This window comes from Bubalus kerabau, chromosome 17 (genome assembly GCF_029407905.1).
Source record: "Bubalus kerabau isolate K-KA32 ecotype Philippines breed swamp buffalo chromosome 17, PCC_UOA_SB_1v2, whole genome shotgun sequence".
Taxonomy (NCBI): domain Eukaryota; kingdom Metazoa; phylum Chordata; class Mammalia; order Artiodactyla; family Bovidae; genus Bubalus; species Bubalus kerabau.
Genome location: NC_073640.1, coordinates 38,371,609 through 38,388,881, shown reverse-complemented (window position 1 = coordinate 38,388,881; position 17,273 = coordinate 38,371,609). Strand labels below are relative to the sequence as shown.

Sequence of the window (17,273 nt, the reverse complement as noted above, 5' to 3'; positions counted from 1 at the left end):
GCATTGCAGTCGGATTCTTTACCACTGAGCCACCTGCAAAGCCCACATCATATAATTACTGGGCCCTAGTTTCTTAATCTTTGTAATTTATAACAGAAAACAATTTAAAAATGACAGAAATGTCTAACACTAGAGAAAGGAAGAGCTGGTTCAGATAATTAGTAATCCTTAAAAACTGTGATAACGTGAAAAATGCTTATGTCAAAATAGTAAGTGAAAAAAATCAGGAACAAAGTTGTGAATATAATTTGATTACAAGTACATTGAACGAATGTAAAACTTAGCAAAAAAGAGTGTAAGAAGAACACATAGGAATTTTCTGTAGTGAGTGAATATTAAAAAAAAAAAAAAAACAACTTCCTAAAAGTTTCTTGCTTGTGTAAAGAATGATACTGAACTTGTTTTCTCTCTGCGGGCCTTCAGCCTCTTCTTGCTCTGACTGAATTAAAAGTGGTGGAGGGGGACTCCCCACGTGGTCCAATGGCTGAGACTCTACACTCCCGATATAGGGGCCCAGGTTAAATCACTGGTGTGGGAACTAGATCCCACTTTACCATCTGAGCCACCTGGGAAGCCCCTAGATCCCACATACCACATCTAAGACTTTGCATGCTGCACCTAAGGCCCGGCACAGCCAAATAAATTTTATTTTTTTTTAAGTGGAGGGAGAATGATGGCAGGGACCAGGAAGCACCGATGTTTCCTCACTCAGGTGTCATGAACCAAACAGCAGTGTTGTTCCCTAGGATAATGAATTCACTTGTATGTATTTGAAAGGTGACCATAGAGCTCTTACACTGCTTTCTAAGACTTTCTTTGGTGCTTGTTGATGAATAGTTTTGACCCTTAGGGTCTCTGGGTGCTTGCTGACGGATGGCTTTGTGTTTCTGCATCCCACAGCATATTGGAGGATGTTCCACATGGTTAATGGCTTCTGCAGCCCAGTGGTGGTTCCTGCTAGGAAATGGTTATCGTCTCAGAGGGGCCTCTCTGGGGGTGGCTCTGGGAGCGTGTGAGATATGCATTTGTCATCCAGGCATCCTCTCATTGTCAGGGAGATGGGGGATGGTGGAGAGATCAGCTGTACTTCCTGTTACTTGTCAGCCTTTTGCACTCATATTCCTGTGCCAGGGACTAAGGGGACAAAGCCTGGTTGTTGTTATTGTTGTTGTTTTTTGAAGTAATGGGGGCAAGGGTTGAACGTCGTATTTCTCATCAGATCTTATTTTCAAAATTAAATTATTGTGCTCAAATGGCTGTTTTGGTTGCCCCAGCCCAGGGCTTGCTCCTGGTCATAGTGGTTATTCTTTCAAAATTGCTGTCTTTGTTTCTCCTTGCTTCGCTACTTTTTCTTTTTTTTAATGGCTGTGCTGGGTCTTCGTTGCTGCTTGGGCTTTCTCTAGTTGTGGTGAGTGAGGGCTGCTCCCTAGTTGTGGCGCACGGGCTTCTCATTGCGCTGGCGTCTCTAGTTGCGCAGCGCAGGCTCTAGGCACCCAGGCTTCAGTAGTTGCGGCATGTGGTTCAGTAGTTGTGGTGCCCGGGCGTGGTTGCTCCTTGCATGTGGAGTCTTCCCAGACCAGGAATGGAATCTGTGTCTCCTGCACTGGCAGGCAGATTTCTTTACCACTGAGCCACCAGGGAAGCCCCTTCACTGCTTAATATCCCTAATATGCTAAGATTGTTGTGCAAAGAACATTTAAATGCCTTCAAGTATTATAGGAATGTTAGCAAAATACCTTGAAGTGTTAAGTTTCAGGGACCTGTGATCTCCTTAATTACACAGTCTTGGTCCTGAAAGACCGTAGAGTCTCATAGTAAGACACTGAGCATCATTTAAACAATAATCAGAAAATTATAAAATACTCAAATGAATGGCTATTTTCAGGTGGGCATATCCCAGATACATTCTGTATTTTATAACCAACCTCCTTCATTACACATTAACCAAAAGGAAAACAGGAAAAGGGGGTTGGTGTGGCAAAGACTGTCCTGAGATTAGATTATTTTACATGTCACAATTAATAGCTAGAACATTGTTAAACTACAGCTGAGCATAATCGTGGCCTAGTTGGTAAGCAGTTTTTGATGTTTGTGAAGGACACCGGGCATTTCCATTCACAGGAGAGCTACTTAACCTTCCTGGTGACCAGAAGCCACATAACAGAGTTAGAGAACACCAGTCAGGGTTGTTGTGCTCTGGGGTGCCCTAAGAACACCCTATACCCGAAATCTGAAGGAAGGCAGATTAGGTGACTCTGAAGTGTCTCTTGCTGCCATAGAAATAGCCATTTTCACAGCAACAGGATACTTGTATCCATATAGAAGGTAGAAAACACAAAACTTTAGTAAGTTCGGTTTTCATGTTGAAAAATATTTTATGAGTATAATTAAAAACTCATTGTCTTCTCAGGATTACATGTAAAATACACCTCTCTCTAGGGCTGGGTACTTCACAGGCATCGTGGCCAAGTGTACTTTACCTCAGCAAAGGCAGGGTCTTTGTCACATGCCTTTGTCATTGTGTTCCCTCTGTCAAATCACTCCTTGGTATTCAGCTGTGGGTGTAGCAAGAAATGGGAACTAAGCTCCTGGGACCTGGCCTGTCTGGATCACTGCCCTGTGCCCCACCTTATGGCACAATGCCTGACCCATTGTTGCCCTCACAGATACTGGGGAATGAATGAGGAAAGAACTCTGGTGACTGGGTATCATGCCATTAAATGGGGGTGAGGGCACACAGGAGAAGGAAAGGAAAGATAAATTTGGGTTGGAAGAAGCTGATAGGTTGGTACAGGGCCAATTGAGTATGTTTGCCTGGAGGTCAGAGTGAAATTGAAGGGTTAGATAACATTGCTCTGTGAGAGTAGGGATGAGGATGGAATTTTCAGGTCAGTGTCAGTCTAGAACTTGCTGTTAAAGCAGTCTCAGGAAAATAGTCATCTTGTTATTGCCAGACTTTCAGAAGCAATATTTAATATAACTGGTAGCAAAGTACTTTTTCTTACTGTAACCATCAGCTGAAACTAACTTTCAGACCAGGTAGGTCATGATCCAGATACCTCTGTGGGTGTTAGTTAAATTTACGTCTCCTTCATGACTCAATTTTAGCTGACCTTTTTGTCCACTGGGTAGTTATGCCTCATTAGACAGGTCATTAGGCCTTTCGCTAATGTCCCTCTTAGGACACTGTGACGGCAGCACAGAGCCCGGGAGCCGGCATCTTTGGCTGGGTGTGGGTGTGCGCTCTCGAGATCTGGTGGTTGCTTAGCAGTTTACCTCCATGTCGGCTTGCAGAATTGGAGGAGGAGTCTTTCTTTCCTTTGTCACGTTTTTGCAGTCAGTGAGAAGGCAGCGACATCTGTGTCACTGAGTCCGTGTATGACAAACAAATTGTAGGAAAATGAAACCTTCTCCACAGGATCTTTGGATTTTTTGAGATCCAGGGACATTTATCATAACTCCTTTGTAAAACTCAATACCTGTTTGTTTAGTTAGACTTTTATTTTTCAGTGGAAACATAAATGTAGATAAAGACATACTTTCTCTTTTATCTGAAAACTGCAGAAAGCATGTTACCCTTTCAGACTGGGAGTACAAGCTGGTTCATGGGGACCTCTAACGGTACCGCAGGTAGTCCCTTGGCTGTGAAAACGCAGCTCAGAACTCAGGCTGCAGACTCCCCCCAGCTCCTGGCTGAGCTCCAGTGCTGAGGTGTGGTTGTCTTTCCTCTTTGGGTCCAGCTCTACTGACCATGCAACAACAGTCTGTCTATCAGAGTGGCTCAGTTTCCAGGTGTTGTGGGGGTGGCCTGGAAGGTGGGCTCTTGGTTCTTAGTACATGGTTGATGTTGATGACCACATGAAAGACTACTTATTTCCCCCACCAGATTCTTGGGTTTTGCAAAATGAGAATTAAACTTAACATTTACCTTTACCTTTTAATTTTGTCTCCTTTTAGTGTGCTCAGGAATTATGCTCTTATGTTATAAATCTAGATCTCTTTGCAACTGGATGTTAACATCATGGCACCCCTCTCCTAGGGTGATGGTTATCATATCAGTTCTGGAACATCATTCAAAGAAGCTTATATTCAGGGAATTCCCTGGCAGTCCAGTGGTTAGAATTTGTTGCTTTCACTTCCAAGGCCCAGGTTCAATCCTTGGTTGGGGAACTAAGATTCCACAAGCCCCCAGCATTGCCAAAAAAAAAACCAATCTTATCCTCTTTAAGATTTTAAAACATTTTATTTAAAATAGGAAGGAAAAGAAGGACTTGAGCAGGAAAAGCTGTTGCCTTCTAGTTGGTGCAGCTGCCACACAGGCTTTGACCTGACTTCTTGATTTCTGTGTTCTCACACTTACTCATTCCTCAGTCATCACTCAGCACCTACTCAGTGTCGGGTGCTGCTCAGTCCTGGTGACAGCATTGTGTGAGACAGGCAGCCTCTTGACATCATGACAGATCCCAGTGGAGTGTGATGGGCACTGTGAAAGACAGAGCTCAGGCACAGCTTCTCTGAAGAAGTGGTGTTTAAGTGGAGACATAACAAATCTGAGAAGGAGTTATCCTGAGAAATTGAAGAAAAAATTATTGCAGGCAGAGCAAATAGTTTGGACCAGAACCTCAGAGCAAAACTGAAGGAGTTAGATGTGGTAGCTGCCAGCATACTGAGCTGAGTGCAGTGTAAGGGGAAAGTGGTAAGGTGGAGAGATGGGGAAAGGTCCAACCCACGCTGGGGAGAGCCCATCAGGGAATCTGGGCTTTATCCTAGAGAGGCTAGGGGAAGAAATGGCCAATTCAGGAAAACCGTCTGGTTTATGGAACCAGAGCAGTGGATGGAAATCAAGGGATATTCGGATGTCCAGTTGGTGGGACATAGGGATAGACTGGCCATGGGGGCAGGAAAGCTTCAGTGCAGCTAGAGTGATTCCTTATCAGATGGTCAGGTTGGAATCACCATCACTTGAGTCCACTGTCACTTCCTTTCCCTTCATGATTGTTGGCATTTGACTGAACATAGCCCCTACGTGCTAGGTCACTGGGATCCTGCAAGGCTTGACGTAGAGTATGCTTCTGTTAGAGGAGGAAGCTTGACTACAAGGGGACTAACAGATAAGGAGCTAACAGATAAGCATGAGTCACATTATGTGAGGAGGTGGGGTAGTTGGAGAGACAGTTCTGGTTGCAGGCACCCTCTTGACAGGTCAAGTTGTAGTTTAAGACTGAGAGCCTCGGCTCATTTTCCTAATCCCAGCTGGCAGGCAGAGCTATTCTATGATGTTTTCTTTCCTAAACCATTATACCAGATTCTGCCTCAAACTATTTAATTATCAGCATAAGTACTCTCTTTATTACATTTGTGAACATACCCCAAGATTGTACAGAATTATTTACAGTTTTGATGAGTTCAGTATATATATCTTGGTTTATTGATTAACTATACAGGAGCAAGGTCTGGAATCTTTTCACCTTTTTCCAGCAAATATTTATTGAGCACCCACTGCATATTAGGCCTTGGGGGAAGGAACTTGGGGGTACAGCAGTGCACAAAACAGACAAAAAATTCCCTTTTCTCAAGGAGCATTCTAGGAGGCGTGGTAGGAGACTAACAATGGGAGGATAAACCTGTTTCTAATAAGACAGCATTTGAGTAGAGACCTGAAGGAAGTGAGGGAGTATGTAGACCCAGTTGATCTCATCAGTACAGTAGAGGGAACCACCAGCACAGAAACCCTGAAACAGAGACATACCTGGAATGTTTGCGATACACACAGCAGCGAACCATGGTAACTGGAGTTGAGTGAGCAAGGGAAAGAGAAATAGGATGTAAAGTCAGAAAGAGGATAGGGGGCAGACAGGCCTTTTGTAGGTCAGAGGAAGAACCTTGGCTTTTATGCTAAAGTGAAAGTGAAAGTCACTCAGCCGTGTCCGACTCTGTGACCCGATGGACTATACATTCCATGGAATTCTCCAGGCCAGAATACTGGAGTGGGTAGCCTTTGCCTTCTCCAGGGGATCTTCCCAACCCAGGGATCGAACCCAGGTCTCGTGCATTGCAGGCAAATTCTTTACCAGCAGAATCACAAGAGAAGCCCAAGAATACTGGAGTGGGTAGCCTATCCCTTCTCCAGCGGATCTTCCTGACCCAGGAAGAGATGCAAAGCCTATGCAGCCTTTGGGCAGAGGAGTGGCATGATCTGACTTACATTTTAATGGCATCGCCCTCAGTGCTAGATGAGAGTAAACTGGGAGTACAGTACAAGAAGGGGCAGGGTAGAATCTGCCCTGGGAGACCAGGAAGACCAGGTGGGCTCTCACAGTAGCACAGGAGAGAGGACAGTGACTGGAATCTAGGCGGTGGCAGCAAAGTAGTGGGAAGTGCTCAGATTCAGGGTGTGTTTTGAAGAGAGACAGCCACTAAGACATGTTTTTACGGATCGGATGAGACGTATGAGAAAAAGAAGGATCAAAGATTACTCCAAGCTTTTGATTTAAACAGCTGGAAAATTTGTGTTACCAGTTTCTGTGGGGAAAAGTGAGTTTGGTGGGGAGAAACATCAGGAGTTTAGTTCTGGACACCAAGTCGAAATGTACATCAGATAGGTGGTTGTTTATGCTAGTCTGAAGCTCAAGGAAGAGGACCTGGCTGACAGCTTTGAAAGTCATCAGAGAACAGATAGTATTTAAAGCTATGAGAGTGAATATGAATAGACTCATCAGTCTTGAGGCAAGAGCCATGGTTACCACAGTCCTCATCAGGAGAAACAAGCAGAGAAATGGCCAGAGAGGTAGGAAGAAACAGCCAATGTCACAATCTACTTCAAAATTAGATTGGAAATTTCCTTGGTGGTCCAGTGGTTAGGACTCTCTGCTTTCAGTGCTGAGGGCATGAGTTCAATCCGTGGTTGGGGAAGTAAGATCCTGCGAGCTGTGTGGCCTGACAAACAAATAAAGTTAGATTGAGGCCCCAACTCACTTAATAATTAGGGTCCTGGCCGCATCATTGGCCACAGTGCTTTATTTTAGAGTATTTTATATTAAGATACAATTACTGAAGAAATTCATCCACAGAAAAGTCTAATTCCCAAACAAGCCCCTTGACGCTGGCACCTGGGAATGTGTCTGAGAGGGCAGAGGCCCGCCGCCAAATCTGTCGAGGGTGCCCAGAGGGTGCCCCGCTGGGGAATTCCAGCCATGGGCTGGTTCTGGGGTGTGGTGGGGGTGGAAGCTGAGCTTAGGCTTCCTACCCATGTGATGAGCCAACCTGTTGCCCAACCTGTCCAGCTGCAGCCGCAACCTGTTGCATGTTATTTCTCACTTACAGCCATCCTTCCTTGGCTTGCCTGCAGCAATACCAGAGAAGAACCCCTCTTTCAGCCCTCACTTCCTGAGTACGAGTTGTTCGTGAGTGCTGAGGATTTGCCTAACCCCGGCAGCTCAGCAGCTTGCCTAGTTTGATGTTGGCTATGGGAAAGGGCAACCTTCTGATCCTCAGCAAGTGCCCACACTCACTAGATCGTTGGCTTCTGCTTGGCTTCAGCCATTGTCTTTATACAGTCCTCCCTTGGTATCTAGGAGGCTGGGGTTGGTTCCAAAACCCCTTGGGATCCCAAAATCCACAGATGCTCAAAGTGTTAGTCGTTCAGTCGTGTCCAACTCTTTGCAACCCCATGGTCGGTAGCCCATTAGGCTCTTCTGTCCATGGGATTCTCCAGACCAGAATACTGGAGGAGGTTGCCATTCTCTTCTTCAGGGGATCTTCCTGACTCAGGCAGGGATCAAACCTGGGTCTCCTGCATCAATGTAGGCAGATTCTTGACTGTCTGAGCCACTAGAACATAGAAAAAGTGCTCAACGGATGCTCAAGCCCCTCATATAAAATGGCATATGACATATACTTATCCTCTTGTATACTTTGTCATCTCTAAATTACTTACAATATCTAATACAATGTAAATAGTTGTAAATACAATGTAAAGCTATGTGAATAGTCACTGGCGTGCAAACAACTTCAGGTTTTGTGTTTAAAGGAAAGAGACTTAATTCACAATGTCCATTTAATTTGATTATAGATGTAAATCCACATGGTGCAAATAGGTTGTTCTATGCCCTCAGCCATAACTTACAGTAATTAAAAATTGATGTAAAATTTACATACAATTAAATACACAGATCCTAAGTATTCAACTTGATGAATTGTGACAAATATATCCCCATGTAACCACAGTGCAACGCAAGATATAGAATATTTCCATCCTCATTCATTTCCTCATGCCCTTTTCTAGTCAGTCCCACACCTCCTTGCGCCACCTCCCCACCCACCAGCCATCCCGCTATCACTTCTGACTCCTGTTGCTAACAGTAAGTTTGCCTGTACTTCAAGTAAATGAGGTCCTACAGTAAGGACTGTTTTTTTGGGTGTGTGCGCCTAGCGTCTTTCACTCAAAGTAATATTTTTAAGATTCATGCATGTGGTTGCATGCATTAGTAGTTCATTAATTTTTGCTGCTTTTTTCTGTATTTCATTGTATGACCATACCATAATTTATTTATCTAATCTCCTATTCCTAAGCATTTGGGTTGATTTCCAATTTAGGGCTAAGATGAATAAGGTGCTGAGAATATTTTGTGTAAGGTTTTGTGGACATATGTTTTCATTTTCGTGGGTAAATATCTACGAATGGAGTTGTTGTGTCATTGAGTTGATATATCTTTATAAGAAAATGTCAGTTTTCCAAAGTGTACTATTTCACACTGCCACCAACAATGTGTGAGAGTTCTGTTGCTCCATATCCTCTCCAGACTTTGAGATTGTTAGTCTCTCCCTCTCTCTTTTTTTACCTTTTCCATTCTAGCAAGGTTTGGTTTTAGCTTGCATGTCCCTGATGACTAGTGATATGGAGCACCTTTTCACATGCGTATTGGCTGTTTTTGTATCTTTGGTGTGACTCGATCTAATCTTTTGACATTTTAGAAAATCAGGTTATTCTTTTGTGTGTGTCTGTGTCGTCGTCATCGTCTTTTTTTTGTGACTGCCACAGGAGTGTGGGATCTTAGTTCCCTGACCAGGGATTGAACCCAGGCCCCCTGCAGTGAAACCATGGAGTCCTAACCACCTGACTACCAGGCAAGTCCCAGTGGTTTTTTTAATCCTGGACCCAGTGTACTCTCTTTATTAATTTATATTTTTATAATATTTTACCAAAAGATCACAACAGTAAAAATAGAGGGATAGTGAAAATCATTTAGAAGTTTTAATAAAAATTTGAGCATAGTAAGCTCAAATTTACAGTTCCTACTTTCATGATTTTAATGTTTCATATATATGCCTAAAATGGAAAAAATCTTTTACTTTATTTTTTAAGAGGGTTTATATATATATATATGTTTTAAAATTTATTTTTTTTAATTGAAGGATAATTGCTTTATTTTTTAAGAGGGTTTATATATATATATGTTTTAAAATTTATTTATTTTTTAATTGAAGGATAATTGCTTTACAGAATTTTGTTGTTTTCTGTCAAACCTCAATATGAATCACCCATAGGTGTATATTTATCCCATCCCTTTTGAACCTCCCTCTCATCTCCCTCCCTATTCCACCCCTCTAGGTTGATTCAGAGTCCCTGTTTGAGTTTCCTGAGACATAACAGCAAATTCCCATTGGCTGTCTATTTTACATATGGTAATGTAAGTTTCCATGTTACTCTCTCCATACATCTCGCCCTCTCTTCCCCTCTCCCCAAGTCCATAAGTCTGTTCTCTATGTCTTTTTCTCCATTACTGCCCTGCAAATAAATTATTCAGTGCCATTTTTCTAGATTCCATATATATGTGTTTTTGTAATGAGCAGAAATTCTTTTAACATCAGTGGGTTAGGGCTTTGTGTGTTCTGTCCAAGAAATCTTTATGTATCCTGTGATCTTGAAAATATTCTCTGACATGTTTTTCTAGAAGCTTCGTGTATGGTGGGTGCGTACTCGGTTGTGTCTGACTTTTTGCCACCCCATGAACTGTAGCCCGCCAGGCTCCTCTCTCCATGTAATTTTCCAGCCAAGAATACCAGAGTGGGTTGCCATTTCCTACTCCAGGGGCTTTTCCTGACCCAGGGATAGAACTCTCTTCTCTGGCATCTTCTGCATTGACAGGTGGATTCTTTACCACTAGCACCACCTGAGAATCCCAGAAGCTCTGTGGTTCTGGCTTTTACATTTAGATCTTTGATTCATTTTGGATTAATTTTTGTGTACACAGTGAGAAAAGAAGGGTCAAGGGTTTTTGTTTGCCATGTGCTGTGTTTAGTCGTTTAGTCATGTCCAACTCTTTGTGACCCCATGGGCTGTAGCCCGCCAGGCTCCTCTATCCATGGGGCTTCTCCAGGCAAGAATACTGGATTGGGTTGCCACGCCCTCCTCCAGGGGATCTTCCCAACCCAGGGATCGAACCCAGGTTTCCTGCATTGCAGGCGGATTCTTTTCCGTCTGAGCCATTAGGGAAACTCAAGAATACTGGAGTGGGTAGCCTACCCCTTCACCAGGGGATCTTCCTGACCCAGGAATCGAACCTGAGTCTCCTGCATTGCAGGCGGATTCTTTACCAGCTGAGCTACCAGGGAAGCCCATATGGATATCCAGTTGTTACACCATTTATTAAAAAGAGTTTTCTTTCCCCATGAATTGATATAATACCTCGGCTGAAAATCAGTTGGCTGCATTTGTGTGGCTTGCAGTGTAAATATACTATTACAAGGCAGTAACTATCTAGAAATCTCTAATGGCTCTTTCTGAAACCTGGCACTGAAAAAGAGAAAGCACAATTTGTAATTAAAAAATATGTAGTTACAGGGAAAACTATAATAGATAGGTTTCCATATAGCTTGGATGGAACCACCCAGGCTCCACCATATGTAAGCTTCTCAATGGCTTGATAATTCTAATGGCATCAGGAAGACACAATCCCAGAACAAGTAATGACCCTTGAAAAAAAACTACGGTCAGTCAAAAGCATGCTTAAGGATATACTGCGAGTTGTTTCGGAATAAAGGATAACATGACAGAAAACAACACTACTCAGTTCTTCTGTTATAATTCTCCTCTCACCAAAGACCTCGCTAGAAGAGCAGGCATGGGGAAGGGAGACTGCCTCTTTCTCCGTGAGTGTTTACCTCTGGTCCATTTGAATGACGTCCCAAGGGGTGGAGAAAACTAGCAGGTAACCATTGCTGTAGCCCCATATCCTGTCAATAAACTTTGAGGCATTGTGGAGCAGAGGGAGATGAAAGAAGATGGATGAGGTGATACCATTTCTCATTTTCATGAACTTTATATCCTCATCAGTATTTGATATCAGATTTTCTGCATTTTACCCATTCCAATAGGTGTGTAGTTGTGATAAGTTTTAATTTGCATTCCTAATTAATGCAGTTTAATAACTAATCTAATGGCTTGATATGTTGAAGTATACTAATTGATTTTAGAATATTGAACCAGGCTTACATTCTCCTGGTCATCATATATTGATGATGCTAATAGCTTATTAAGGATTTTGATCCTGTGTTCATGAGGGATGTTGGTCTATAATTTGATGCCATTTTTGGCTTTTTCCTCTCCCCTCATAACCCCAAGTCCTATTGATAGCTTTCTGCTCCATTTCATTCCCTCCATCAGACCCTCCTTATCTCTTATTTTTATCTTAACTGGTTCTCGGTGTCTGTCTCCTGAACTCTATTCCACTTACCTCAAGTTAAAAAAAAATTCAGTGGTTCTCATTACTCACTGTTGTTAGTTAGGGTCCAGGCAGGAAACAGCCAGCACGTTCAGAGAGTTATGGAAATGCCTTTAAGGGAGGGGTTATTTACAGTGGTGACGGGGTAAGGGAAACCTGCAAGGGATGGTGGCGCACTGGAGGACCGGCAGGGGCCAGTTGTAGCTGGTACTGGTACCACCTCAAGTGCAATGAGGGAAGGGAGGGGCACCAGAACCCAGAATAGTCTGTGACTATGGGAAAAGGGATCCTCCTGAGGCATGTGACCTTGGTCAAGGATCACAGCCCCTGCCAGAGCCGCATCCTGGTAGGGAGAGAGGCAGGTACTGTAACCTTTTGGCTGTGCTCTGATCACCTCTTGAGATTGGCTGAACCCAGATGGAAGCCAGAGGGCCTGGAGCCCACGTGATGTAGTCCCTAGAGACTGACCTTCTCATCCACAGGAGGCAGAGCAGAGCAGAGGGAGATCAGGTGGCAAAGGCGGGACAGACCAAAAGTATCGAGGATACCCGCCCATCAACCTCCACACTCCTTAGATTAGCACTTGTGCCACCAGCTCTGGCTCCTACTCCCTTTCTGACCGGTTGCTCCTGAAATAATGAAGACTGTGTCTTTTCATCTTTTATTCATTACAGTCTTCCTGTTAGGGCCCTCAGTAAAGGTGTGATGTGTGAACAGAGCAGTATTGGTTTGAGTGACGGAGCTGAGGCAAGTGGTCGCCAAGCCAGGGAGCAGAACGAACTTTCCTGGTTCACGCTTGTTGCTAAGGATGCAAGAGCTGTTCCACACACATTTTTATGGAGGCTTAGCGAAGAGCTGACTCATTGGAAAAGACCCTGATGCTGGGAAAGATTGAGGACAGGAGGAGAAGGAGACGATAGGATGAGATGGTTGGATGGCATCATTGACTCGATGGACTTGGGTTTGGGTGGACTCTGGGAGTTGGTGATGGACAGGGAGGCCTGGCGTGCTGCGATTCATGGGGTCACAAAGAGTCGGGCACGACTGAGCGACTGAACTGAATTGAGAGAAGCTCAGTAACCTGCTCCAGGTCTCACAGCGGGTTGTGGCAGGTCTGTTACACAAAGCCAGCTGTGGAGCCCTGGAAAAGTTACCTTGCCTCCCCAAGATTCTGTGTTCCTCATCTGTAAGACAGGGTGGCGTGGACTTGGAGGGATAATACTATATATTACACTAAACACTATATAGTTTACACTAAACACTGCCTGGCCTATTGCACTCACTACATATTAGCTTAGAATATTATCTTCATATTTCTATATGCTTTTGAAGAGGAGATATCTAAGTCAGTCATATATAGCTTAAAAAAAAATCCATGTAGTGACTTCCTATGTGCCAGGTCCTATTTTATTTATTTATTTTCATAAAGATGTTATTTGTTTCTTTTTAGTGGAGGATAATTGCTTAACAATGTGTTGGTTTCTGCTGTACAACAGCATGATTCAGCCATAGGTATACATGTGTCCCCTCCCTCTTGGGCATCCCTCTCACCCCCCACCCCATCTTACCCGCTAGGTTGTCACAGAGGGTCGGGTTGAGCTCCCTGTGTTACCTAGCGCCTCCCCACTAGCTCTCTGTTTTACACGTGGCAGTGTGTGTTTCACTGCTACCATCTCATCCCGCCCTCTTCTTCCTCCCTGCTATGTCTACAAGTCTATTCTCTATGTCTGTGTCTCTGTTGCTGCCCTGTGAATGGGTTCATCAGTACCATTTTTCTAGATTCCATATATATGCGTTAATATACGATATTTGTCATTCTCTTTTTGACTTACTTCACTCTGTATAACAGGCTCTAGGTTCATCCACCTGACTAGAACTGACTCAAATTTGCAATTTTTCTGGCTGAGTAATATTCCATTGAGCTTATCCATTCACCTGTCTATTGACATTAGGTTATTTCCATGTCCTGGCTGTTATAAATAGCGCTGCAATAAACATTAGGGGACATGTGTCTTTTAGAATTGTGGTTTTCCCAGGGTATATGCCCAGTAGTGGAGTTGCTAAATCATATGGTAGTTTTATTTCTAGTTTTTTTGTTTTTTTTAAGAATCTCCACACTGTTCTCCATAGTGTCTGTATCAATTTACATCTCCACCAACAGTGCAAGAGGGTTCCTTTTCTCCACATCCTCTCCAGCATTTATTGTTTGTAGGTTTTTTTGATGATGGCTAGGCCCTATTTTAAATGCTTCATGAAGGCTGACTCATTTAATCCTTAAGTACCCTGTGAGGTAGATACAGTTAACCCCCTTTTACAGAATGATTGAGAAACTTACCTGACATCACCCAGCTGGTAGGAGGTGGAGCCAGGATTTGAGCCCAGGCGAGGCTAGCCGCAGATGCACGCCTCTGACCTCTGTGCTGCCTTCCCTATAACCTGTGGCCTCATTGGAGCGTGTATAGTCGGTGCTGTCAAGGCGCTTTCCCTGCTTTGTTCCTGACCAGGCTGTGGTGACTGGAATGCAGGTGAGCTTGGCAGGGCTGGGTTTATGGAGATCTTTGGAGGCACATGAAAGGTATGTACAAGGATGTTAGGGGCAAGCAACAAGGCCATGTTAGGAGTAAGAAAGGGTAATCACTGAAATAAATGTGGAAAACCATCTCTGTCTACCGGAGCAGGAAAACACCTAGTCAAGCCTGCCTAGCTTCATGCCATCTGGCTTCCTCAGAGGCCGGCTCTTGCCCTTTTATTTATTGGTGTTGATGAAGCTGCCCTTTGAGTCAGTGTCAATAAAACAGAGGTTATTAACATTTCTTCTAATCCATTCTGTTGTTTTAAGCTACCAGTGCAAATATACACCCAAATATAATTAGAACATGAAAAAATGAAATGTGAGAGAGGAGGAAGTGTGCCCTGGGCGTGAATTTAGAGAGGACATGGACATCGTTGCTTTTGGTGGCTCTGTCTCACTCCCTGGCCCTTAGAGCTGTTGTAATGAATGACCCACAGAACTTAAGCAGAATCTTACTTACGTAGCACTACAAAGTTTACACTTTCAAGGTCCCAGAATATCCATGACCTGTAAGTAACCCCCCAAAAACCTATAAATACAGAAAGTGACAAAAATAGCTAAAGAGAATTCAGGACATGAAAATAATAGAAGGTAGTATGTGACTGACCTGTTTTCTAACTAGAAAGGAAGCCTGTAAGGGCAAGAGAATTATCAGCAAAGATGAAACAGAGGTGGCTGGGAGACCACGGACATAATAGTAGAAATAGTAGAGTTCAGGGAATGAGACAAAACTCTACAGCCCAAAAACTTAGAGACACGAGGAGGCAGGAAGCTGACAGGGGTTTGGGGTTACAGACAGCTCAAATCTTGCTTATTTCCATGGTTCACAAAGGCACAGTTGCCTTCGGGGTAGGATCAAGCAGTACAGGATGCTGTACTGTGGGCTGTACGGGCAAACCAAGCCCTGACAGAGATGAATACTTTACACCGTCCACTTTTATCTACAGTAGAAGCAAAAGAAAAGCTGGATCTGAAAATGAAATTAAAGCAATTCTATTTACTATAGCATTAAATAAAATAACAAGTAAATTTAATAAAAAAGTGTGTAACTTATACTGTGAAAACTATAAAATATTGTTTAAATAAATTAGACACACCATGTTCATGAATCAGAAGTCTTAAGATTGTTATGATGAAAACAGTTCCCAAATTGATCTGCAGATTCAAAGCAATCTCTTTCAAAATCCCAGATTGATAAACTGGTCATTAAAATTTATAGGAATGTGCAAGGGTTCCAGAATAGCCAAAATAATATTTCGAAAGAAAAAGTCAGAAGATTCACATTTAGTGATTTTAGAACTTACTGAAGTAATCAAGATAAGGTACTGGAGTAAGGACAGACTATAGACCAGTGGAATAAAATTCAGTTCAGTTCAGCCACTCAGTGGTGTCTGACTCTTTGCAACCCCATGGACTTGCCTGCTGCTGCTGCTGCTAAGTTGCTTCATTTGTGTCTGACTCTGTGCGACCCCATAGACGGCAGCACACCAGGCTCCGTCATCCCTGGGATTCTCCAGGCAAGAACACTGGAGTGGGTTGCCATTTCCTTCTCCAATGCATGAAAGTGAAAAGTCAAAGTGAAGTCGCTCAGTCATGTCCAACCCTCAGCGACCCCATGGACTGCAGCCTACCAGGCTCCGTCCATGGGATTTTCCAGGCAAGAGTACTGGAGTGGGGTGTCATTGCCTTCTCCGATGAACTTGCCTATCCATCACCAACTCCCAGAGCTTGCTCAAACTCATGTCCATTGAGTCAGTGATGCCATCCAATCATCTCATCCTCTGTTGTCCCCTTCTCCTCCTGCCTTCAATCTTTCCCAGCATCACAGTCTTTCCAATGAGTCAGTTCTTCATATCGGGGGGGCAAAGTATTGGAGTTTTAGCTTCAACATCAGTTCTTCCAATGGATATTCAGTACTAATTTCCTTCAGGATTGGTTGATTTGATCTCCTTGTAGTCCAGGGGACTCTCAAGAGTCTTCTCCAACACCACAGTTCAAAAGCATCAATTCTTCAACCCTCAGCTTTCTTTGTAGTCCAACTCTCACATCCATACATGACTATGGGAAAAACCATAGCTTTGACTAGACAGACCTTTGTTGGTAAAGTAATGTCTCTGCTTTTTAATATGCTGTCTAGGTTGGTCATAGCTTTTCTTCCAAGGAGTAAACATCTTTTAATTTCATGGCTGCAGTCACCATCTGCAGTGATTTTTGGAACCCCAAAAAGCAAAGTCTGTCACCGTTTCCATTGTTTCTCCATCTATTTGCCATAAAGTGATAGGACTGGTTGCGTTGATCTTAGTTTTCTGAATGTTGAGTTTTAAGCCAACATTTTCACTCTCGTCTTTCACTTTCATCAAGAGGCTCTTTAGTTCTTCGCTTTCTGCCATAAGGGTAGTGACATCTGCATATCTGATATAATCTGCATATCAGAATAAAATTGAGAGTCCACAAAAAAACCCATATATTTATGATCAACTTATTTTCAGTAAAGCTACCAAGGTCATTCTGGTGGAAAAAAATACTTTCTTCAACAGTTGGGGCTGGAACAAGTAGATAACCACATGTCAAAGAATAGTTAGGCCTCTGTACCTCCCAATTCCTTCCTTCCCCTAACTTACTTTGTCTCCATGGATTTGCCGATTCTGAACATTGTATATAAATGGAGTCATATAATATATGGTCTTCTGTGACTAGCTTCTTTGACTCAGCATAATGTTTTCAAGGTTCATCTGTGTTGTAGCTTGTATCAGTACTTCATTAATTGTTGTGGCTGAATAGTACTACTTTATCAGATTTTGTTTACCCATTCAGCAGTTGATGGACATTTGGGTTGTTTCTACTTTTTGGCTGTTATGATTAATTCTCCTGTGAACATTCATGTACAAACTTACCATGTCTAAAAGCGGCTCAATAAACAACTGTTCCCCACTATTTAATTTTCCCAGAAAGAAAAATTACACTCATCATCTGTTAAC

At 43.1% G+C, this 17,273-nt stretch overlaps 1 protein-coding gene across 6 annotated transcripts in view; it reads left to right on the top strand.

The window, feature by feature from the left end:
• GFOD2 (Gfo/Idh/MocA-like oxidoreductase domain containing 2) overlaps positions 1-17,273 on the top strand; it is a 39,856-nt gene that overhangs the window by 5,171 nt on the left and 17,412 nt on the right. Inside the window, exon 1 of one of the 6 annotated variants that reach the window (XM_055552403.1) lies at positions 9,609-9,689. The exons of 3 other annotated variants lie outside the window; for them this stretch is intronic. The gene's annotated coding sequence lies outside the window, so the exon portion shown is untranslated. Of the gene's footprint in view, positions 1-9,608; positions 9,690-17,273 lie in introns of those variants that run through there. 2 more of the 6 variants (XM_055552405.1, XM_055552402.1) reach the window with 2 other exon arrangements.